The 24,137-nt window shown below is 43.8% G+C and overlaps 1 pseudogene; it reads left to right on the forward strand.

Moving 5' to 3' along the window:
* Positions 1-301: 301 nt before the first annotated feature.
* On the forward strand, positions 302-3,980 carry LOC123600376 (annotated as a pseudogene).
* Positions 3,981-24,137: the final 20,157 nt, after the last annotated feature.

Below are 24,137 nucleotides of genomic sequence, written 5' to 3' on the forward strand. Positions count from 1 at the left end.
ACTCCGACCTCGCTAAGAGAGCCACCTCGGCTCCATTGTTTGTGCTGGAATATCTTAGTGTGTACAGAGCTCTTGTTTTCTGTATGATGATTTGCCTTCTGGCTAATTTGAGTTGCTTCAGTACACAGATTTCTGACTATTTCTCTCACTGTCCCAGCCCAACCCATTTCCAGTGACCAATGCACAAGATGGACCCTCCATGATAAACTAGCTTGTGGGGAGATTACCCCTGGGACAGCCTACAGCAATCTAGGCTGGATGTGGGAGAAGAGGAGAACTGCCATGAGGAAGCCTGAGGCACATGGGCAACGAGCATCAGAACAAGGTAACTTCTTCCTGTCAGGTGGGGGATCAACCCAGAAATCAGATGGCTCCAGGGTGTGGAGACAACTATCTCCAGGGTTTTTCTGAGCTAAAGAAGAGAGGTGATGAAGAAATCTGTGACTTTCAGCCCATCTCAGAGAGCACTCTTGGAGTTTCCCAGGTCACCATGCCCCTCCACCTTCTCCTGTCCTAGTGGCCAATGCCCATGGCCAAGAGCATCATGAAAGGACCGCAAAGTTGGGATGAACAACAAATGCTCAAGCATCGGCCACCTCAGGTGCCACTGGACTCCATTGGTGCTTGTTCCATGGATCAGCTGAGGAAGTTATGAGAATGAGAAAGTTACTGCACTGGGCCTTTCTCTGTTCTGTGTAGAAAGCGGTGAATGGGAAATGGCTTAAGGATGCTGCCCCTATCAATCTGTTCTTTACTGTGGGTATTCTTGGGGTAAGGGCCTCAACATTCCTGTTTCTCTGGGCCACAGTGGTGCTGAATTTTCACAGACCAGTGACTGTTAAGTGCCTTACATTCTCTCCTTTTGAATGGAGGTATTTATTACAGTTACTGTTTCCTGCTCTTTTATGTGAGGTGCGTGGAGAGCAGATATATGCCTATTGAGTTCATCTGACCGAAGGCACCACACCCGGCAGCCTCACCCACCCCAGGACCTGATTTAGATGATAAGATCCTGGATTTTCATTTGATACTGTAATGGAATGGGATTATGGATCTGAGCAGACATTTGTCCCAAGAAGACATGCAAAAGGCCAACACGCATGTGAGAAGGTGCTCAACATCACGAATCATCAGGAAAATACAAAGCAAAACCACTCAGATATCGCCTTACACTTACCAGGTTGGCTATTGTTTAAACAAGAAAAGAAAACAGGTGTTGGCCAGGATGCGGAGAAAAGGGAACCCTCGTGCCCTGTTGGTGGGAATGCAGCCACTATGGAGAAGAGTATGGAGGTTCCCCCATAAGTTAAAAATAGAAAAACTATCTGATGCAGTCATTTCACTTCCAGGTATTTATCCAAAATAATTAAAATCACTCTTGCATAGCGATATCTGTGTGTCTGTGTTCATTGCAGCATTATTTACAATAGTTAAGACATGGAAACAAGCTAAGTGTCCGGCAGATGAATGAATAAAGAAAATGCGGTGAATATATACAACAGAGTATTAATTCAACCCTAAACAAGAAGGAAATCCTGCCATTTGTGACAACAAGGTGGACCTGGAGGGCATTAGGTTAAGTGAAATAAGCCAGACACAGAAAGAAAAATACTGTGTGATCTCACTTATATGTGGAATCTACAATAGTCAAACTAATGGAAGCGGAGAGTAGAATGCTGGTCACCAGGGCATGGGAGGAGGGTCATGGACAGACGGACTCGTTGACATCCTAAACAGATAGGAGAACAAAGTTTTAGTTATATAAGATAAATAAGTTCTGGAATCTACTGTACAGCAGAGAGCCTATAGATAACAGTACTGTCTTGTATACTTAAGATTTGCCTAGAGTAGATCTTATGTTAAGTATTCTTGCCACAAAATGAAATAAATAGTAATAATACAAATAATAATATTGGAGATGGGAGGGAATTTTAAGAGACAATGGATATGTGTATGGCCTTGCTGGTACAACGGGTTGTACCCGTTTTCTCAACGGGTTTTCTCAGGTACATACTTATCCCCAGAGTCATCGGGTTGTTTACATTAAATAGGCACAGCTTTTTACACATCAATCATACTTTAAATTTTAAAATATTAAAAAAACGTTTTTAAAATTAATTTTATTTTTTAAAATTTGCATCCAAATTAGTTAGTATAGAGTGCAACAGTGATTTCAGGAGTAGATTCCTTAATGCCCCTTACCCATTTAGCCCATCCCCCCTCCCACAACCGCTCCAGTAACCCTGTTTGTTCTCCATATTTAAGAGTCTCTTCCGCTTTGTCCCCCTCCCTGTTTTTATATTATTTTTGTTTCCCTTCCCTTATGTTCATCTGTTTTGTCTCTTAAAGTTCTCACATGAGTGAAGTCATATGATATTTGTCTTTCTCTGACTAATTTCGCTTAGCATAATACCTTCCAGTTCCATCCACATAGTTGCAAATGGCAAGATTTCATTCTTTTCGATTGCTGAGTAATACTCCATTGTATATATATCACATCTTCTCTATCCATTCATCCGTCGATGGACATTTGGGCTCTTTCCATACTTTGGCTATTGTTGATAGTGCTGCTTAAACATGGGTTTTTAAAAAATATTTTTAATGTTTATTTATTTTTAAGAGAGAATGAGTGGGGGAGGGACAGAGAGAGGAGGAGGGACAGAGGATCCAAAGGGGACTCTGTGCTGACAGCAGTGAGCCCGACATGGGGCTTGAACCCATGAACAGTGAGATGGAGACCTGAGCCAAAATCAAGAGTCAGATGCTCAACTGACTGAGCCACCCAGGCGCCCGCGTCATCTACATATTTAATTCCTTCCCTCTGTTCCCCTTTCTTTTCTTTTTATTATTTTATTTTCACCTCTCTGTCTCTCTCCCCCACCCCCAGCCCCTAGATTAAATACCTAAATGTGGACACCCAGCACGACAGAGAGGACCTGCAAGCGTGTCTGATAGATCCTTCTAATGAACTTAGGGGCGTTGTATACCGTGCCAAATAACTGATTAGCACCCCCACAGAACATCAGTCATGCTGGGCTTCTTCCAGGCCACCCTCTGAGTGGGGGGAAGCCAGCCGAGCCCGGAGCAAGCAGAGGAGGAGGAGACCATGCTGGCAGTGGTCTCCTGGTGGAACTGACCGCTGAGAGACCTGAAGGAAGGGACGTGTGGCAGACGGGCGGGGAGGAGGCTGGAACTTATTTGATGAAAAGTGCCAGCCATGAGGGTGGCAGGATGCAAAGTTGGTGGTAGCGGCCGCAGCATGGTTACCACACGTTAGTTACTTCTCAAGTATTTGGAATACAGATGGATGCAAGTTTTGGAAATCTCTTTGTAAGGTCAGCATGGGTCATGGCTGCATGATCTACAGACCTTTCCGGATATAACTGTGAGATGTCAAAAGCTTGCCCTGAGAATCAGTTTGCCTTTAAAAATGGTAAGTAGAGCAGCCAATGTGGTGGGACCCAAAACCTGCCTGGAAGAGGGTGTTCTAATGAGTGGTGTTATGATAATGTTAGGAGAGGAGCCAGTGTTGCCTCGGTAGAGGGAAAAATAGAAGAAGTATTAGGCACCCAATATTTTGACACGTGGGGAAAAGATGTGGCCCCGTTTATGGGGTTTGTGAAGTCCATGCCAGATGGGAAAATAGTCTTAACCGGAACATACGATGACGGAGCAGCCAGACTCAGTGATGAGGCGCTGAACTGAGGAGAGCATCTATCACTAACCTTGGTTTTACAGACAACTGGGTCTTCTGTGCTGGGAAAAGCATTAAGACAAAAAGCCCTTTTGAGCAGCACATAAAAGGACACTAAGGACACCAAGAAATATGAAGGAATTCTGCCCAAAGTTGCGGAAAGGAAAGAATGCATCCCCCAGAAGCAAGACGAATGTGGAGAAAGTCGAAGAAGGTGTGCTGTCAGTAGTAATGGGAGAGCTGGCACAGAGAAACGTGGTGCAGATATTTGAAGAGCGTGCAGCCATCTCGGGGTGTGAATGAGCATTCTCTTTCGATATCGGGATTATTTCTTGCTAACGTATATAGACATCTTTGTAAATGGTCATCATGAGCAAATGTGCAAATCACGGAGCCATTTCTAATGGAGTACCATGTTGAACCTGCTATGGTAATGACAAATTTTGATTCTAAAAGCATACTTAATGGATAACTGAACAGATTGTGGGAAGACATATACATACACTGATAGTTTTATTATCCTTGTCTATCTATCTATCTACCTCCCTCTCTATCATTTATGTGTTAGTGCAGGTGATAGATGTGATATCATCTATCATCGATCTATCTATTATCTATCTATCTATCTATCTATCTATCATCTATTTATCATGTGTCATCTATCATCTATCTGTTATCTATCTATCTACCTACCTGTCATCTATTTATCATGTGTCATCTATCATCTATTATCTATCTATCTATCTACCTACCTATCATCTATTTATCATGTGTCATCTATCTATCTATCTATCTATCTATCATCTATCTATTATCTATCTATCTATCTATCATCTATTTATCATGTGTCATCTATCTATCATCTATCTGTTATCTATCTATCTATCTACCTATCTATCATCTATTTATCATGTGTCATCTTTCTATCTATCATCTATTATCTATCTATCTATCTATCTATCTATCTATCATCTGTCATTCTATTTATTGACCTATCATCTATCTATCTATATACTGATAGCTATGGAAATCTATCATGGAATAATATAGATTTAAGGGAGACTATGTTTCCTTTTGTATATAGATATAGCATTTTGATTATACTATCTTTTAAATTAAAAAGCTATTTGGCTTAGTTCTGTGTGAAATGTGACTTTACAGTCTGACCCTCCTGTGATATCTCTTTTCTTTAGCTTTCTTTCTCTTCCCAAGAAACCGAGAAATAAAATATGAAAACACAAATTTTAATTATACGCAGTACAAAGTAAATACATAAATGTAGGTGGTGTTGGGGACTGTAGCTGGCTGGGTTTTGTGTAGGCAATGTGAATAACCCGATTTTGCAGAAGCCGTTTAGAGTGAGGCTGAGGTTGGTAACTCCACAGAATCCAGGAAGCAGACCAGTTCATTCCCTGTCCTAATTGAGGACAGCCGTGTCTGTATACTGAAAGCAATACTGCCATATATTTCTCCTTATTTGATTGTTATCAGCATGGGCCAACCTGTCTGGGAAGCGGCGTGCATGAATATCACAATAATTGTGTTTTACAAACCAAGACATTAATTGTGTATTTACTTCATTTAACTTCATAATAGAAAATTTTGCCTGAAGATATAGTGACATATTTAGAAAAGTCTTAATGGCTGAGTGGACTCAGTCATTAAACATTTACAACATAATTTTATTTGACCCAAAATGACTTTATACCCAATTCTACATCAACATATAGGAGATCTACCTTTTTGGTTAACTTTAATCGTCCGCTAAATGACTCAACCTTTCTTAAATATTGTTTTAGGGCACTAAATATCTACTGTGCATGAAGTATCTTAAACTGGTACATATACACAAATTTAGTGATCAAACTGCCATTCATAATAAAAGACAGCACTTAAATTTTGAATCTAAAATTTTTAACTTGATTTTATTTATTTTGAGAGAGACACGGAGGGAGAGAGAGCACATGTGCGCGCACACGCACACACACACACACACACACACACACACACATATGCATGAATGGGGGAGGGGCAGAGAGAGAGAGAATCCCAGGCAGGCTCCACACAGACAGCACCGAGCCCCGCTTGGGGCTTGAACTCACAAATTGTAATATCATGACCTGAGCCGAAATCAAAAGTCAGGCTCTTAACCCACTGAGGCACCCAGGTGCCCCTGAATCTAAATTTTAGATGACTTGTATAGAAAAAAACCTAAAAGTAATAATTTTCATTTTGCTGTAAGCCCAGTTAGAAGCTATTCAGTTATTTCTTTTCTTTCCTTTTTTATTCAGCTGTTTCTTAAATGTTAATGAGCTTTGGGGTACTTCCTCAAACTGAATGTAATTCGTGAATAAATGCACCTTACACATTTAAACAATTTTTGTACATTGTTCAGACTTTTGGCATTTCTAAGCTAGATCACAATCAGCATGTATGTGCTAACATTTGAAATACTTCCCAAGATTCTTTAAATTGAAACAAGGCACATTATACAGGAGTTGTGAAATAAATGTTACGTTAAAAAATAATGAAAATAGGGGCGCCTGGGTGGCCCAGTCGGTTAAGCGTCCGACTTCAGCCAGGTCACGATCTCACGGTCTGTGAGTTCGAGCCCTGCGTCGGGCTCTGGGCTGATGGCTCAGAGCCTGGAGCCCGTTTCCGATTCTGTGTCTCCCTCTCTCTCTGCCCCTCCCCCGTTCATGCTCTGTCTCTCTCTGTCCCAAAAATAAAATAAACGTTGAAAAAAAAAATAATGAAAATAAATGGTATTGGTTTTGCCTTGTGAAAAAATTAAAATAAAAAAATCTATTATGGTTTCCTCCATCCAAGTTCTAAGTACAGTAAAAATCTGGTAGTGGGGCAGTAAATGGAACTATAATCATTACAGTATAATGTTGATACTACACACTCTGCCCCCAGAATCAGGCTTTATCAAAATCTTTTTTAATGTTTATTTATTTTTGAGAGACAGAAAGACAGAGTGTGAGCAGGGGAGGGGCAGAGAGATAGGGAGACACAGTTTAGCTTATCCCAGTGCTATAATAACTGTGTGACATTGGGTAAATGATTTAGTCTCTGTTTCAGTTCCCTCATCTGCAAATAGGACCATCCTACAAATCAAAGGAGATAAATCGTATAAAATGCCCAGCAAGTAGGCAGAAGAGCAACAGCTTCCATCCATTGAGGAATTACAATGTTCCAGGCACTGTATCAGGGGCTCGTTAAATATACGATCTCTCTTTTTTTTTTTTTTTTTAACGTTTATTTATTTTTGGGACAGAGAGAGACAGAGCATGAACGGGGGAGGGGCAGAGAGAGAGGGAGACACAGAATCGGAAGCAGGCTCCAGGCTCTGAGCCATCAGCCCAGAGCCCGACGCAGGGCTTGAACTCATGGACCGCGAGATCGTGACCTGAGCTGAAGTCGGACGCTTAACCGACTGAGCCACCTAGGCGCCCCATTATATATATATATATATATATATATATATATATATATATATGATCTCTTTTAATGTCACATGACAATGCAAAGGAGCTTTATAGCTTCCATTTTACAGAAGAAGAGGCTTAGAATCAGGGTGGCGAGGTGTCTTGTCCAGAATCTTTCGACCACCAAGCGTCAGAGCCCTCTATGTACCTAGTTCTGTTGGAAGCCAAAGCATGTACCCTCCACCACTTGGCTCTCCTACCTCAGTGGGCCACGCAGCCAAGGGGACACAGAGGTGAGTTAGAGCAGAGCCCAATGGTGTGGTTCTGGGCAGAGTAGGGAAGGGAGGCCTGGGCCACAGTTAGGAGACCAGGGCCATCGGAGGGAAGGAGAGGAGACCAGGATTGGGCTGCAGTTCCGGTGGTCATGATGCCAGTCCCTACAGGAACCCATTTCTGGAATGTAGAATGAGTGCAGTCAGATGCCTCTGTCACTTACCTGCTTTGCACATTCTACAAAGTTAATTAACCTCTCTGACCCACAATTTATTCACCTAGAAAGTAGAGATAATAATAATCTCCTCATTGCACTGGAAGGTTTATGGGGTGATGCATAAGATCACCAGCCCAGCGCTTGCCACGCAGTTGATAAGAAACTGCAAACACCTGTGCTTAATAATGTACCTACAAACCATAAACTCAATCTTCATATCCACAACATAAAGTGGGAGGTGGCCATGGTACAGAGAAGCTAAATGGTTGCCTAAGGCCATTAGGGCTCATAAGAGTGTGAGATTCAAATTCAGGCAATATGGCATTCTCCTTCAGAACATGTGGTCTTCAATACAAAGTCTTACAACGACCAGAACCAGTCCCACTGTCCTCATCATACTTACTCATCTCAGCCAGCCCCCAAGAAGGCAGAAGATGCTCTTTGGAAAGCCAGGCCTCCTTGTCAGCCCCTTCCCCCCTGCTTCTGGGATCTACCCAAGCCTAGAGTGTCATTAGCCTGGTGGGATATTGGATCTGTGACATTTGAGAAATGACCTGGGGACCTTTTCCAGGCCATTCTCTGCCCAGCATCCCTTCCTTCTTATCTGGCCCACTACTGAAACAGCCCATGAGGCCCCCTGCATATGGTCTCATTATTCAATAACAGTTGCTACTGTAATCAATTCAGAGGCCCAGGGTGTCCCAGTGAAGACTCCCCAGTCTTCTCCCCCCACTTAGACTTGGAGTTTGGCCCCTAACCAGAAAAACAGAGCCACATGACCAGGCTGACTGGGTGTTACTTGGGCCCAGACAGCATTTCAAAGTTGCGTCACAGTCCTTCTTCATCCACAGTTCATTTCTCTTGGGCATCTTGGCTCTTAAGAGACAGTGTGTGTGGCAGTTGAGGGCGAAGGTATTTCTGGATGTTGATGTTTGTTCAGGAAGGATGGGCAGGATGCTGTCAGGAGGAGATTCCTGCAAATCAGCTGAGTATCTCAGGCTAAAAATTCTCTAGCAGGAAGGGTTGGAATGGAACATGGTCCTTCACATTCAAGCTATTGCAATGGCTTTCATTACAACAGAAGAACACATTTTTTTCCCACTTGGTGATGCGTATATATTCCACACATCTTTTTGGGCAGACCAGAATGGAATATTGATAGGAATATTCTGAAGAATAACAGAGAGACCCAGGTTAGATTTGGAATGTGAGGGAATGTGGCTGAGAAAGGAGTCCCTGCCTTCTCTTCTGTCCTCTGAGGCAGAACCCAAGACTTGAACCCCCTCCACACAAGGGACAGTTTCCTTCCGGGACAACTGGGTGTCCCCAACACCTCCCCCCACCCTACAACATTTATAGCAAAGGAGCTGCAACAGCTGTGCTCTCTTAGGGATTCAGTCACTGATTATCAGGGATGGATGGGAATTTGGAGGTCAACCATAAAACCCAATTGTTGCACAAGTGAGACATTTGAACTCAGAGAAGGGAAGTAACAAGCCCTAGACTATGACTGAGTTAAGCCAGAACTGGTGAGACTAGAGAATGCTGACTCCAGATCTAGTGCCCTTTTTTTGCCAAAGCAATCATTAAATTCAATCTCCCCTCACCCTCCTTCTCCTGCCCTCATCTTACCGCCAGTGAAATGTTGGGTATACACTTCTTTGATCTGACACGCAGAGTCAGGATATTTGGATTGACAGGAACCTAAATTCTTTCTGCAGTTCTTGCCAACAAATTCATCACAGGAGGTGCAAAATATAAATTTCCGTGTAGGATCTGGACATTATATGAGAACCATAGGGTGAGACCAAAGCGGGGAGAAAAGAAGATCTCTGCTGTAGGTATTGAGATTGAGGTCAGGACCTCAACTGAGGCCAGGACTTTGCAGATTTCCCTCTTCCAACCTCTGGGCGTCTCCCTGTAGAACCCAGATTTATTAAGGAGTCTGGTTTTAAGAGTCATGGGGTTACCAGGAAGCTCTTTCCCTTCTTTCCAGGATCAGCTTGCAGTGTTCTGAAAGGGACACTGAAATGGACATTTCTTGCTGGTAGGGATGGGCTAGGTTATCTGAGAGAGAAGACCCAGTGTCCGGTGGGGGAAAGAAGGAGGAGGATCTCTCTTCTGAATTGTTTATCAAGACCTGGGTCTTAGTTGAAACAAAAGGTGCTACAGGTCTCTAGCATGCCTATCTGTAGACCCCAGTGGTTCTGCATCATCCCTTTTCCTTACACCATTCCTGAAGGTAGAGTTTGGGGAAGCTCCTGGACAGCTGCAGTGGCAGGATCCCCAGGAAGAGTTTCCATGGTAGACAAGGAAGTTAGCAGCAACCAGAGGCTCAGGGCCCAGAGCCCACGAACGCTGTCAGGACTTTTTAGGACTTTGCTCCTGGTACTCATCACCCTGCCCCCTTTGCCTCCCTGCCATAGGACTCACCCTCCGTGGAAGACCAGCACAGAACCAGGAGGGCTCCTGGGAACAGGAGAAACCGGAGCCAGTCCATATATGTTAGGGAAAGGATGATGAGGCAGGCAATCAGGCTCCAGGAAGGGTTCAGTAATGGAGCACAAGACAGGATATGGGGTGGAGAAGAAGCTGTGATCTCCTCTCTAGTCTCCTACTCTGTGAGTTATGTCCTAGACTATGAAAGGTGCAGTTCATTTACCTATATTGGGAGGCCCTGCCTCTAAAAGAGTGGGTGTTGTGCTTCCTCCCCCCACTCCATTCCACCGCCAATGCAGGGCCTCAGCCAAGGAACTTGCACAAGGAAAAGGTGACCTTGCTTCTCCCAGAGAAGGCAAAGGATCTAAGTGAAGCAGAGGTGGGAGCCACCATCAGATTCCACATTTTCTCTGGGTGTTCAACTTTCTATGTGTGATGCTGCCACTTGCCCCACTGAGCCCTGGCATCGGGCTTTGTCCTACAGGCTTACAAGTGCACGGCACACTCCTGTGTTGTGTTGGATTCCTTGAGTCAGCTAAATCATATATCACTGCTATAGGACTCAATTACTTTCAGAAAGTTTCACAGTATATTCCACCTAATAAGACTAAAACCTGTTCAGAAGAAGCATTGGACCAGAAGAAGAGAGCAACAATTGATAGAGGAGGTATAATGTAAAGAATGGTAGGGTTGGGTTAAGCAGAATCAAGGTCATTGGCATTCTATAATGAGAGAAAGGTGCATGTGAAGTTCTAGAGATGGGAACAGATGTCACAGATCAGATGCTCTTGTCATAATGTCTTTATTTGGTTTTGATATCAGAGTATTGCTGGCTCCATTAAATGGGTTAGGACAAATGAACTCCTCTTCAATTTTCTGGAAGACTTTTTCTAGAATTAGTAGTATACTTTCCTGAAATGTTTCACAGAGTTCACCAGTGAAGCCATCTGGGCTTTCCTTGTGAGGTTTTTAACTACAAAGGCAGTGTTTTAAACAGATAGAAGTGAGGTTGCCTGGGGGGCTTAGTTAAGCATCTGACTCTGGGTTTCAACTCAGTTCATGATCTCGCGGTTTCATGAGTTCAAGCTCCGTGTTGGGCTCTGCGCTGGTAGTGCGGAGTATGCTTGAGATTCTCTCTCTCTCTCTCTCTCTCTCTCTCTCTGTCCCTCTCCTACTCATGCTGTCTCTGTCTCTCTCAAAATAAATATATAGGCTTAAAAAATAGATAAAGAAATGTATTTCTTACTTTTTGAGCGTCCTTGGGCAGTTGGAACCCTTCGAGACTTCCCATTGTCTAGCACAATAAGCACCATATGCGTTTGCCTATTATAGTTGGCTTTTGTGAGGACTTCAGATAATATATTTGCAGTGTTTACAACACAGAGCAAGTGCTTAGAAAACAACAGTCCTTATTACTGCGATCGTCTAAGGAGAAAAAAGAGCCATCTTTAATGAAGACAAAAAAATGCTCTAGGCTAATTTTATACTATAGAATAACAGGAATTCAAAAGATTCAAACACTAGCCGCCAGGAGGAATAAAACCATCAGTATTGAACCCCAGGGGCTTTTCATTTGCTCTTCTCTGAGCTAATACCATCTTTTAAGTAGCAAAAGCAATCATCTTTTCTAAGACTGCCTCTATACCTCATATGTGGATATAGAAATGTCAGATAAGTCCTTTTCCATAGCTCAGGGGGCCGGCAGGTGACTGGCTCTGCCCTCCTTCTGTGGCTCTAGCTGAGAGGTGGCTGTCTGGCACCCCTGGAGATGGGTGGAGATCTTCCCATAGCTCTGCCCTGGTTACGGAGGCCCTTTGATGTGAGCAGCTGGGTGAGTGACACTGCTTGGGTCCCATGTGTCTTCTGGTTCTGGAGGACCGAGGTGATTCTTTGAGGAAAACTCGGAGACACTGACCCTGGACTGTTTTCTCCTTGAAGCATCCTTCTGCCCATTTTACAGGTTTGGAAATGGAGCCTGAGAAAGGTTAAGTGAGTTGCCAAAGTCAAAATGCTAGAGAGCAGAGCTGAGATTTCAGTTTGGGCCTGTCCCCAAAACCCAGGCAAGTTTTTTTGTTTGTTTGTTTTTTGGTTTTTTTTTTTTTTTTACATTTCAGCATTATAGAATTATAATTGACAAAATTGGAAAGTCTTTAAAGTATACATCATGGTGGTTTGATATACATATAAACACACGTTGTGAAAAGATTTTGCCATTTTCCATCTAGATAATTAACATATCTTTCATCTCATATATTTATCTTTTTCTGGGGAGAGGGAAGTGAGAACATTTAAGTCCTATTTACTTCCTGGGCAAATTTCAATTATACAATATGGTGTTGTCAACTATAGTCTCTGTGGTTTACATTCGATCTTCACACCATTAAAAAAAAAAATTCTTTTATTTATTTTGAGAGACAGCACATGCACACACAAGCAAGGGAGGGGCAGGGAAGGAGGGAGGAAGAGAGAGAATCCCAAGCAGGCTCCAAGCTGTCAACGCAGAGCCCGACATGGGGCTTGATCTCACAAACCATGAGATCATGACCTGAGCCGAAATTGAGAGATGGACATGTAACTGACTGAGCCACCTAGGTGCCCCTGCAACTTTCATCTTATAGTTGAAAGTTTGTACCGTTTTGCCAACCACTTTTCCACCCTCTGTTCTATAAATTGGACTTTTTGTTTGTTTGTTTGTTTCCGATTCCACATATAAGTGACACCATGAAGTATCTGTGTGGCTTATTTCACTCAGCATAACGCCTTCAAGGTCTACCCATGCAGCTTTTTTTTTTTTTTTTTTTATAATTTTTTTTTTCAACGTTTTATTTATTTTTGGGACAGAGAGAGAGACAGAGCATGAACGGGGGAGGGGCAGAGAGAGAGGGAGACACAGAATCGGTAACAGGCTCCAGGCTCTGAGTGTCAGCCCAGAGCCTGACTCGGGGCTCGAACTCACGGACCGCGAGATCGTGACCTGGCTGAAGTCGGATGCTTAACCGACTGCGCCACCCAGGCGCCCCTACCCATGCAGCTTTTAATCACTACGCCAAATGATGTGTGTAAAGCGATGACCCAGTGACTTGGACACAAGAGGGACTCATTTAGCATTTTTCCTGTTTCTTTTTCATTTGAAGCATGTATGTAACTCTCTGCTGGCTGAGCAGATGTTAATAAGTTGAATGTTAAAAATATTCTAGAGCACTGATTTCTTCAAGGAAAGCCTGAGAGGCCGATCAGTGTGCAAGAGACGAGGGAGGCAAGGCAGGGACACAGGATAAGCTTGCTTTCAGTTATTGAAAGGGGAGGAGGGAGGCATGTAGCTTACTGGGTAAGAAGATCCTCTTGGGAGCCAGGCATTCTGCATTTTGAATCCCTGCTGAGTCTCCTAGTAGCTGTCCGATCTTGGGCAAATTAGTAACTTCTCTAAGCTTCCATTTCCTGAAAGGTAACATGGAGATGATAATAGCGTCCACTGCATAAGCTCGTTATGTTTATAGGAGTTAATATATGTAAAGCTACTAGGGCAGTTGCTGGCATACAGCTAGTATGTCTAACTGGTTTATGACAGACTGGGGGCCAGAATAGAGGGAGGCTCCAGGTTGGGAAACATGGTGTGAGACTGACTGCGAGCGTCTGGCATGACAAGAAGGATCCAGCTGGATTGCACAATGAGATCGCGTCCTGGGGACAGAACCACATTTGTGGGGTTTTAGCCTAGAGCTAAGTACTTCGGCGCGCCGAGCACCTTGCACATTTTAGGATTCCTTACCAGTCTGGGGATTAGTGATCATCCCCACCTGTACATGTTGAAGCTGAGACTCTTCATAAATGGAAGAGCTGGGATTTGAACCACAGTCGATATGATTCTACTGCATAGACTCTTACAGTTGTGGATACAGCCTTGTGAGTAAGGCAGTATGCTGAAGAGGCTTTGCACCCTGAGAGTTGGGCTGCAGACGCTAGGGAGAAGAGCGTGCGGACTTCTAGAGAAAGCAGAGCGATCCAAGGACTCTGTTCTTTAAGGAAAAACATCTGCCTTCTTTGGTCCTGCCAGAAGGTGACCAGGACCAGTTTGCAAGGCAGTCTTCCATTTTCTTTGGTTCTGCAACAACTCTCTTTCTCCTGGGGGTTTCTTGAGTATTATTTCTTCTTTCGGCCTCCCGGCTGACCCCCACCCCCTCACCGCCAGCTTTTATTCCTCTCTCTCAGAACCTGAGAAGGATTCTTGTCATTGCCCAAAGCACTAGGAGTTCCGTTTCCCAGGAGGGAGCTGAATGTTCTGGCAGCAATGTGTAGGATGGAGGGGAAGGGGCTGGTTAGAGTGCAGTTCAGGAGACCAAACCCCTGGGTGCCAGGAGTCAGAACAAGGGTATGTGATCTCATTAGCTCCCAACCACAAACCTCTGAGGGAGGTGACAGGCTGGTTATTTTCAGGGTGAGGAAACAGAGCTCTGAGAAGGTGTGACCTGAGGGGAAGGGGAATCTCAGGGCCCTGTGCTGTTGTGACCACACCGTACAATCACTTGTCTCCACCATAATTTTGGGTGGTTGGGGCACACTTGGAGATGGGGGTGGGGCTTCCAAACTTATTCCCCCCAGCCCTATGCCCAGCCCAAATTCCTTCCCATCTCATACTATTTATGGCAAGCCCACCCACTGAGAGGATGAGAGGAAAACACGAGGCCATCTTCAGCTAGAGGAGAAGTGACTTAGCAGGAATCTTTTCAGAAAGCCAAGTCTGAGGGTTTTCCAATTGCTTTTGTAGTCAGGACTCAAGGAGTGTGTCCACATACAACACACTGCAGAGAATCTGAGGAAGATGAGGCATCAGGGCACCTCGGAGAGGGGGTCTTTGCCCTTTCCTAGCTCCTCGGGGCTCCCGCTTGACCCTGGAAGTCAGTGCCATTTCCTTACACTGTTGCCATGGCTAAGAAAGGAATTTGAGAAGCTAATTCCTACGGAGGTGTTTTGTTTGTTTGTTTGTTTTTTAAGATTTTATTTTTTAAAGTAATTTTTACACCCCAAGTGGGGCTCGAACTCACAACCCTGAGATCAATAGTCGCACGTTCTACAGACAGAGCTGGCCAGGCGTCCTCAGAGGTGTTTTGGACACAGGACCCCTCAGGGGTATTCCCGTGTATTTAATATATAGTTATGGAAGATCTCAAACACTCCAGGAACTCCATGTTAGAAAACACACAGAGGAGCACCTGGGCGGCTCAGTCGGTTAAGCATCCGACTTTAGCTCAGGTCATGATCTCACAGTTCGTGTGTTCCAGCAACGCTTCGGGCCCTGTGCTGACAGCTCAGAGCCTGAAGCCTGCTTTGGATTCTGTGTCTCCCTCTCTCTCTGCCCCGCCCCCACTCAGGCTCTGTATTTTAAAAATGGATAAACATTTTAAAAAATTAAAAAAAAAAAAAAAGAAAACACACAAAGAAGTGACTGTTGGCAGTGAACCGGGCCCCGTGCCATTGGGCCCAACCACGAAATAATCGTGATACTAATAATGATAAAATTGCGACCAGGCACTGGATAGTCACTGTGTGTCAGGCACCGTGCTCGATTTTGTATGTATTATCTCATTTAAGTATCATGACAACATCATTATTATTCCCTTTTCTGATGAGAAACTGAGGCCCAGCGACGTTAAATCTCTCACAAATGTGTCATTTCTACTAAGTGGCAGGGCTGGGATTCATACGCAATTCTGCTTAACTCTAAGCACTAACTTTTAATCGCTTTGAATGCGGTAATGGCCAGTTTAAGGAGAAGCAACTGGCAGAGGGGGAGGCGGCCCCTTTATGAGGAGGACTCTTTGGGGTACCCTCTGGGCAAGTGTGGAGAGCTAAGGGGTAGTGGAAATTGTAGCCTCAGAGCTTGGTGTTGGGGAAAAGTCCTCTGTTTTCACGACTTTGTCTTGTGTCTCTTTTCCTGGAATTTAATCATTTCATTTATCCTGGGTGTGGGGTTCAAGGTCTGTGCCACTACCCTCTGGCATCTTCTGCCCTTTCCCTTTCTGGGGTACTCTCTGTCATCTTTTTCAGCTAGTTTCCCCTCAGGGCGGTCACTGTGCACTTCAGTAGCCGGTTGATAGAATGGCCTGTGGGCAGAGATACTTACACCCACCTTGACTGGCTTCTTTCTCAGCCCCAGGGCTCAGGTTGTCCTGAGTCTCTCTGTTCCGCTGTGGGTCCCACTGTACCAGGACTGAGAGATTGGGATGTAGGGAATTATGTGTTCTTGAGCCACTGCCTCAAGGTTTCAGTTAATTTCCATTGCCCAGCCCTGGAAAATGGTGCTTCTCAAGATATGTTTAATGAACTATTAAACTAAACCCACGTCTTCCTAGCTCACGTGGGAGAGAGCTCACATCAACTCTCCCTCTGCTTGGGCATTAAGAGAAATATCTGCACATCGGGCAACAATCAGTTCACTTCTGCTTCGTGAGCTCCTACCCTTGGCCCAGTCCTGTCCTAGGCACTCTGGAAAAACCATGTGAACATAAGTCCCCAGAGGGGTTAACAATCTAGAGAAAATGAGGCTAGATGGAGGAAATATACCAAATGCTAAAAGTTTTCAGTGCACTGAAGGTATTTTTTTTTTTTTTCGATGGCAGCTCCCTTGAATCTTAACCACCTTTTAAACAAATGAAAAGAATAGCTTTACAGAGGTAGGGGATTGGGGACCCAAACTCATGTGGGTGTGTGCGTGTGTGTGTGTTGGGGGGGTGGGGACTGTGGGAAGCAGGGGAAGGAGAGGAGGAATATTCGGGAAATATAAGACACTCAGTGATATGAGAAAGACAGACAGAAATAGAATAAGGGGTGGTGAGGCTGGGAGCGGCTTGTGTGGACGGTATGATGGTGTGAGATGGGATACGAAATCAATTTGTTTTTGGACTTGTTGAATTTGAGATGCCCATTCAAATGGCGAGAAAGAGAGGCCAGAGGAGGGTTCAGAGAGGAAAGCAAAGATTTGTAAGTCGTCCATATACAGAGAGTATTTAGAGCCATGACATGAGGTCACTGGAGGAGATAATTAATAGGGCAAGAAGACCAAGGACTGAGCAAGTCCCATCAAGTCTATAGCCTCAGGTTTTTGGTACTGAAAAAAATAAATAAAAACCTGAAGCTCAAACCACTAGGTGTGTGATTATTACTATCACTATCACCGTTAGCAGGGGGCTACTGTTGTTTTGTACAACTGTTGTGCACCTAGTTGTAGGGAGACAATGCCAAATAAGCATAGTCTTGCCATCTGGCTTTCACCCGGTAGCTCGTGTTCTGACTGAGCTGCTCACTCAGGCCTCCCGGATGAGCGCAGTTGGGTCTGTACCTGCTGGCTGACTTCTGAGGAGCAGCCCGGAACGGAGGGCGTCAGAATAACGAGAGTGCCAAAAAGAGGGCCCCCCACCTAACACGCCATAAAGCCCAGCGGTGGCACCTGAGTGACAGGAGGCAGGACAGAAGACATGCTTGTAAGCCACGGGCAAGCGGTGATGCCAAAAAATTACTTGGTAGTTAAAAGAAGAAAAAGAAAGTATGATCCCAATTATGCCCGATTATACCTGCCATGCTAAACCTATTCCAATGATTTTGAAATTATGGGGACCCGGGGACCCAGGTGGACCTGAGCAGAAAGTTCTCCTCGGACTGCCTTCGGATCTGCATTCCAGACTTCTGTTTGGGGGAGGAACTTTCTGGGACCAGGAGAGGAGTACGGAGGTTATTACGAGTGTCTCACTTCCTTGTTCTATGTGAGCATATATCCTTGGGAAATTCATAAGACCTCCTCTTCCTAACCTTGGATCTTCAACATTTGGGCATATGTCTAAATCTCTGAAAGCTGGGTTTTTTCCTTCCTTGAGGAGACTGGTATCTTCGAAACCTCGCTCTTACTCCTCCCCCGCCCACCTCTGAGTGGTGCCAAGACTTCCAGTGCTGTTTGATCCCTTTTGTCGTGTGATTAAGCTTTTCACCTCTCAACTGCTGCCCATCTGGACTTTAATGATCAGAAACCACCTCAGCTCAGGCAGAAGATGTTCTGTTCCTCTAACCCCAAGGGCTGGGTCCCAGGCTGTTCCTGGAACAGCGACCCCAGGCTTGTCAGGATGACGTGCCACTGAACTCCTGGGTCCACAACCCACCTCCCACCCTGTCTGGGGCTCCATGAACCACCTCCCCCCCCCCACCCCCAGCAATATCTTCCCTCTTTGAGCACAGGCATCCAATCTGACTCCCCCCAGCACTTCAGGCCCTGACCAGGGGATGCGTTTCTCTTGGGGCTCCTCTTCTTGACTTTACACAATCCTTCCTTCTGCAGTTTTATCAGGTAACTCCTTCCTCTGCGTCTTCCCCCAGGTTGAAGTGCTTAACACAGCCTCTCCTTCAGCTCCTCCAGCCTTCTTCCTTCATCCCTCCAAGCAGCTTCAGCATCCCAGCCCTGGAATAGCAGCCTTCCTTTACTCGAAGGAGCAGAGGCAAAGCTTTCTTCTCTAACCCATTGTTATTAAGGTTCCATTTCAGTGGATTGAACGCCATGAATTGCTCCATATTGAGGAAAGAATAGGCTCCAGGTGAAGCCTGTTATGAAGGCCATAACACAACAGCAAAAAGGGAATGGAGAAGGGAATGATAGTAGTAACAGTCTGAACAGATGGGACTCTGTCACTAGTTTAACATGGAATGGGAGAGGAAGAAGAGTCAAAGTGAAGGCTATCTTCATATCATGGCTCTCAGCTGTGCTGTGGGAATCAGAGGAGGAGTCCTGGAAGAAGGAACATTTACGCCAACACCTGAAGTTGTGTAGGCACTTTCCTAGGAAGGAAGAGAGGGGGAACGCATGTGCAGGAGAGAATGGGGCTTTTGCCAGAAAATGGGGAAGCTTCTCCATCGTGCAAGCCTAGGGAGCAAGTTGGGCGGGGCTGTCTGCAGAGGGGGCAACCAGAAGAGAGCACCGCCCCACTCTGGGGGCTTCCCAGGACCCCTCAGTCTTCCCCACAATGACCCAGGGGCTCAACTGTCTTTCTTTTCTCCCCAGACTGCCACTATCGACCGCATCTTTTAGAGATTTTCTCCATTGATCCCTGGGCATGAAATAGGCCACTAAGCTTCCTACATATATTTTCAGTTTTGTAATTTTACTGTCAATCACTTCAAACAGGAATATTGCAAGAGTTTTTAAAAATCTTACCATGTTCTTATAATCCCTGGTCTTTGAAAACCTGCTGCCTTCTTTCTACAGTTGGCCACTATGACATCATGATCAGGAGGCAGATGAACTCTGTTTCAACTTGGATTCTCCACTTGGCTGGTTGTGTGACCCTGCGTGTGTCTATCTTTAATGTCTATCTTCAGCTGTTGCAACAGAAAAAAAGTAGTATCTATCAAGAAAAATCGTGAGGACTAAATTGGTACATATAAGCTATTTAATTGCTTTAAAATGTCAGACGTTTTGAGGAAGCCTGGAGGCGATACCAGTGGAAATGGCAGAGGAGGGAGCTCCAAAGGACAGTCCCTCCACAGAAATACTGATAGTAGCCAAAGTCAGAATCCACTTTGTCTAAGGTTTACAGCCACCAGGAGAATGATGAGTCAGAATAAGGCAGCTTAACCATAGGGGGAGAGTTTTACGACATTTTAAACTTCACCTTTGTCCCAGCAGCCTACATTCCTGTTGTGGGTACCTGGCTCCAGAGGAAGGAATGCAGACTTTGTTTTCAAAGAACTGTGTTTGTCTTGACATCTCTACCATTGTCTTTGTTTCACCTGCCTTGTAACTCTCTCATGGTGAACTGGCAGCTAAGTGGAAGGCTTTCCTTGAAAAACATTGAAAGGTAAATGGACAAGCTCTTGCTACTTGGGGCAAAAGATTTAAGTTAAGGCAAACAGTAGACATGCCAAAAACCAGGGAGGAAAATCTGGGGAGAGAGTTACTTTGGGGAATGAGCTTCAAAACACACTCACACATCACGGGGGGATCTAGAAGACCACACACAACTTCCAGAGCAGGAAAGACTTGAGAAGAACTTAAGCCTTCACTTCCATCTCACTTCAGGCTCAGTGAGAGCAGGAAGACACAGAATGGATTAGTGGTGCCAGTGGTTGAAAAGGTAGGGGATGCAACCCTTTGTCAGTCTAGAAGAACGCTTTGTTCTTCCCCATTCTGGTAATAGACACATGATCTGAGCACTTCAGTACTCAAGGACTTTTTTGATTCTCCATGGCCGTTATTGTCACTGCTGTCTGATTTTAATCCCTCCACCTTGAGGATGGGATGCTAACCAAAGCTTCTACAGGACGGAAATTCGGACCCAAGTGACTTTATTCCTTTTCCTCAAAATTGAAAATCTTCCACGAGCTTTCATGATCAAAATGAGGAAGAAGATTTATCCTTCCCAGGGCTTGGAATTTCTTGTTAGTGAGGCTTCAACACTTGCAGGTAGCATCAATACAAACAGGGCATATACAAGCCATATACAAACCATATATGAGCCATATACAAGCCATATACAAGCCATATACAGACCATATACAAGCCATATACAGACCATATACAAGCCATATACGAGCCATATACAAGCCATATACAGACCATATACAAGCCATATACAAACCATATACAAACCATATACGAGCCATATACAAGCCATGTACAGACCATATACAAGCCATATACAAGCCATATACAGACCATATACAAGCCATATACAGACCATATACAAGCCATATACAGACCATATACAAGCCATATACGAGCCATATACAAGCCATGTACAGACCATATACAAGCCATATACAAGCCATATACAGACCATATACAAGCCATATACAGACCATATACAAGCCATATACAGACCATATACAAGCCATATACAGACCATATACAAGCCATATACAAGCCATATACAGACCATATACAGACCATATACAAGCCATGTACAGACCATATACAAGCCATGTACAGACCATATACAAGCCATATACAAGCCATATACAGACCATATACAAGCCATATGCAGACCATATACAAGCCATATACAGACCATATACAAGCCATATACAAACCATATACAAGCCATATACAAGCTATATACAAGCCATATACAAGCCATGTGCAGACCATATACAAACCGTATACAAGCCATATACAAGCCATATACAGACCATATACAAGCCATATACAAACCATATACAAGCCATATACAAGCCATATACAAGCCATCTACAGACCATATACAAGCCATATACAAGCCATATACAGACCATATACAAGCCATATACAAGCCATATACAGACCATATGCAAACAATGCAAGGAAAAATTATGAGACTCAAGCACAAAACACTTTTTGAGTCAATTTTATTAAGGTATAGATTGTGCACACCAAAATGAACCCCTTCAAAGTACAGATTTCAGTGAGTTTTGACGTATGTGCACCATTGTATACACACCATCCTAATCAAGATATAGGACATTTCCATCACTACACAAAGCATCTCTATGACCCTCTGCGATCAATACCACTCTCCCACCTCCTACCCATTTAACCACTGATCTGCTTTCTGTCACTAGAAATGTCACTAATTATTGACTGCTATACTATTTAAACACTCTGTGTCTAGTTTTTTTCACTCAGTATAACGCTTTTATCCTTGGGGCACCTGGATGGCTCAGTCGGTTGAATGACCGACTCTTGATTTCAGCTCAGGTCGTGATCTCACAGTTTGTGGGTTCAAGCCCCGTGTCGGGCTCTGCACTGACAGTGTGGGGCCTGCTCGGGATTCTCTCTCTCTCCCTCTCCATCTGCCCCTCCCCTCCCTCGAAATAAATAAATAAACTTAAAAAAAATGTTTTTGTCCTAGAGGAAGAAAAAAACACAAGAACCTGAAAAAGAATGTTCATAGCAGCTTTATTTGGACTAGTTCCAAACTGGGAAAAAAACAGATTTTCTTCCATGGATGAATGGATAAACAAACTGTTTGTCTGCAATAGAAATGAATTTGATACACACAATAATTGGATGGCTCTCAAGGGTATTATGCCGAGTGACAAAAATTCAATCTCAAAGGATTACATACTATAAGGATTCCATTTATATAACACCCTCTGAATGATAAAATTTTGATGATGAAGAATAGATCAGTGGCTATCAGGCTGTAGAGTTAGAGGGAGTGTCTGACTGTAAAAGAGTGGTATGAGAGAGCTTCTTTGTGGTCACAGAACAGTTATATATCCTGATCTTGGTGATTATTATGCAAATCTATACATGCAATAAATTGTCATACTAGTACACACCCCAAAAAATGAGTACATGTAAAAACTGATGAAATTTGAATAAGGTACATAGTTTAGTTAATAGCTTTGTATCAATATCTATTTCCTGTTTTGTAGAATGAACATGAGAATGTACGTACGGTATTTCATTGGGAAAGATGGGTAAAAAATACACGGAGACTCTCTGCACTATGTCTGGTAACTTCTTGGGATTCTTAAATTGTATCAAAATAAAAACTTTTTTTGAGATTTTGTTGACTCCATGGGTCTGGAGGATATTAATTTACATTAATGAATTTTCCATCCAATAATCATGATCTGTTTCTCCATTTATTTTTGGATCGTAGTTGGCTTTTCTTAATTATGCTACTTTCTCTTCAGAGAACTTACACAACTTGGTTTAGATTTATTGCTAGATACTTAATATATTCCACACTGTTTAAAAGTTCACTTTCTAACTTTTTTTTTTTTTTTTAGACAGTTCATTCTTTATTCCTTTTCACCTGGCTTCCCCTCCTCTCCTTTATTTGTCTCACTGTGGACACGAAAGACCTCTATGTGCTCAATCATTCTGGCACATTTCAGGCTTCATTTTAACTTAGTCTTAGCAGATATCTTAGAATTGGACACTGAATTTGTTCATCATCCTAACTGTGTCTGGTGATGCTTTTTCATGAACGTCTTGAGTACCAAGGATACTGCTGGCCCAAAGGTAACATGTCTGTGTTTTTCTGGGTTCAATAAGAACACCTGGACCCACCTCTGAACATTCAAGAATATTGACCATGGAGGAGGATTATGGGGGTGGGATTGCTGGAGCATGGGTTGAAGCACCTAAGGAGGTCTGAAGTTCGAGGACTCTGTGGGCCTGTGGAAACAGATGGCAGCATCAGAAATCTCTTATTCTTCTCCTTCTTCTTCTTACCCCCCCCTTCTTCTACTTCTTCTTTTTTTAAAAAAAAATATAATTTATTGTCAAATTGGTTTCCATACAACACCCAGTGCTCATCCCAACAAGTGCCCTCCTCAATGCCCATCATCTACTTTCCCCTCTCCCCCACCCCCCCCATCAATCCTCAGTTTGTTCTCAGTATTTAAGTGTCTCTTATGGTTTGCCTCCCTCCCTCTCTGTAACGTTTTTTACCCTCTTCCCCTCCCACATGGTCTTCTGTTAAGCTTCTCAAGATCTGCATGAGTGCAAACATATGGTATCTGTCTTTCTCTGCCTGACTTGCTTCACTTAGCATAATACCCTCCAGCTCCACCCACGTTGCTGCAAATGGCCAGATTTCATTCTTTCTCATTGCTAAGTAGTATTCCATTGTATATACAAACCATATCGTCTTTATCCATTAGTCAGTTGATGGACATTTAGGCTCTTTCCATAATTTCGCTATTGTTGAAAACACTGCTATAAACATTGGGGTACATATGTCCCTATGAATCAGCACTCCAGTATCCTTTGGATAAATTCCTAGTAGTGCTATACTGGGTCATAGGGTAGTTCTATTTTTAATTTTTTGAGGAACCTCCACACTGTTTTCTAGAGCAGCTACACCAGTTTGCATTCCCACCAACAGTGCAAAAGGGTTTCCGTTTCTCCACATCCTTGTCAGCATCTGTTGTTTCCTGAGTCGTTCATTTTAGCCACTCTGACTGGTGTGAGGTGATATCTCAATGTGGTTTTGATTTGTATTTCCCTGATGATGAGTGATGTTGATCATCTTTTCATGTGTCTGTTGGCCATATGGATGTCTTCTTTGGAAAAGTGTCTATTCGTGTACTCTGCCCATTTCTTCACTGGATT

This window comes from Leopardus geoffroyi, chromosome D1, assembly GCF_018350155.1.
Source record: "Leopardus geoffroyi isolate Oge1 chromosome D1, O.geoffroyi_Oge1_pat1.0, whole genome shotgun sequence".
Classification (NCBI taxonomy): Eukaryota; Metazoa; Chordata; class Mammalia; order Carnivora; family Felidae; genus Leopardus; species Leopardus geoffroyi.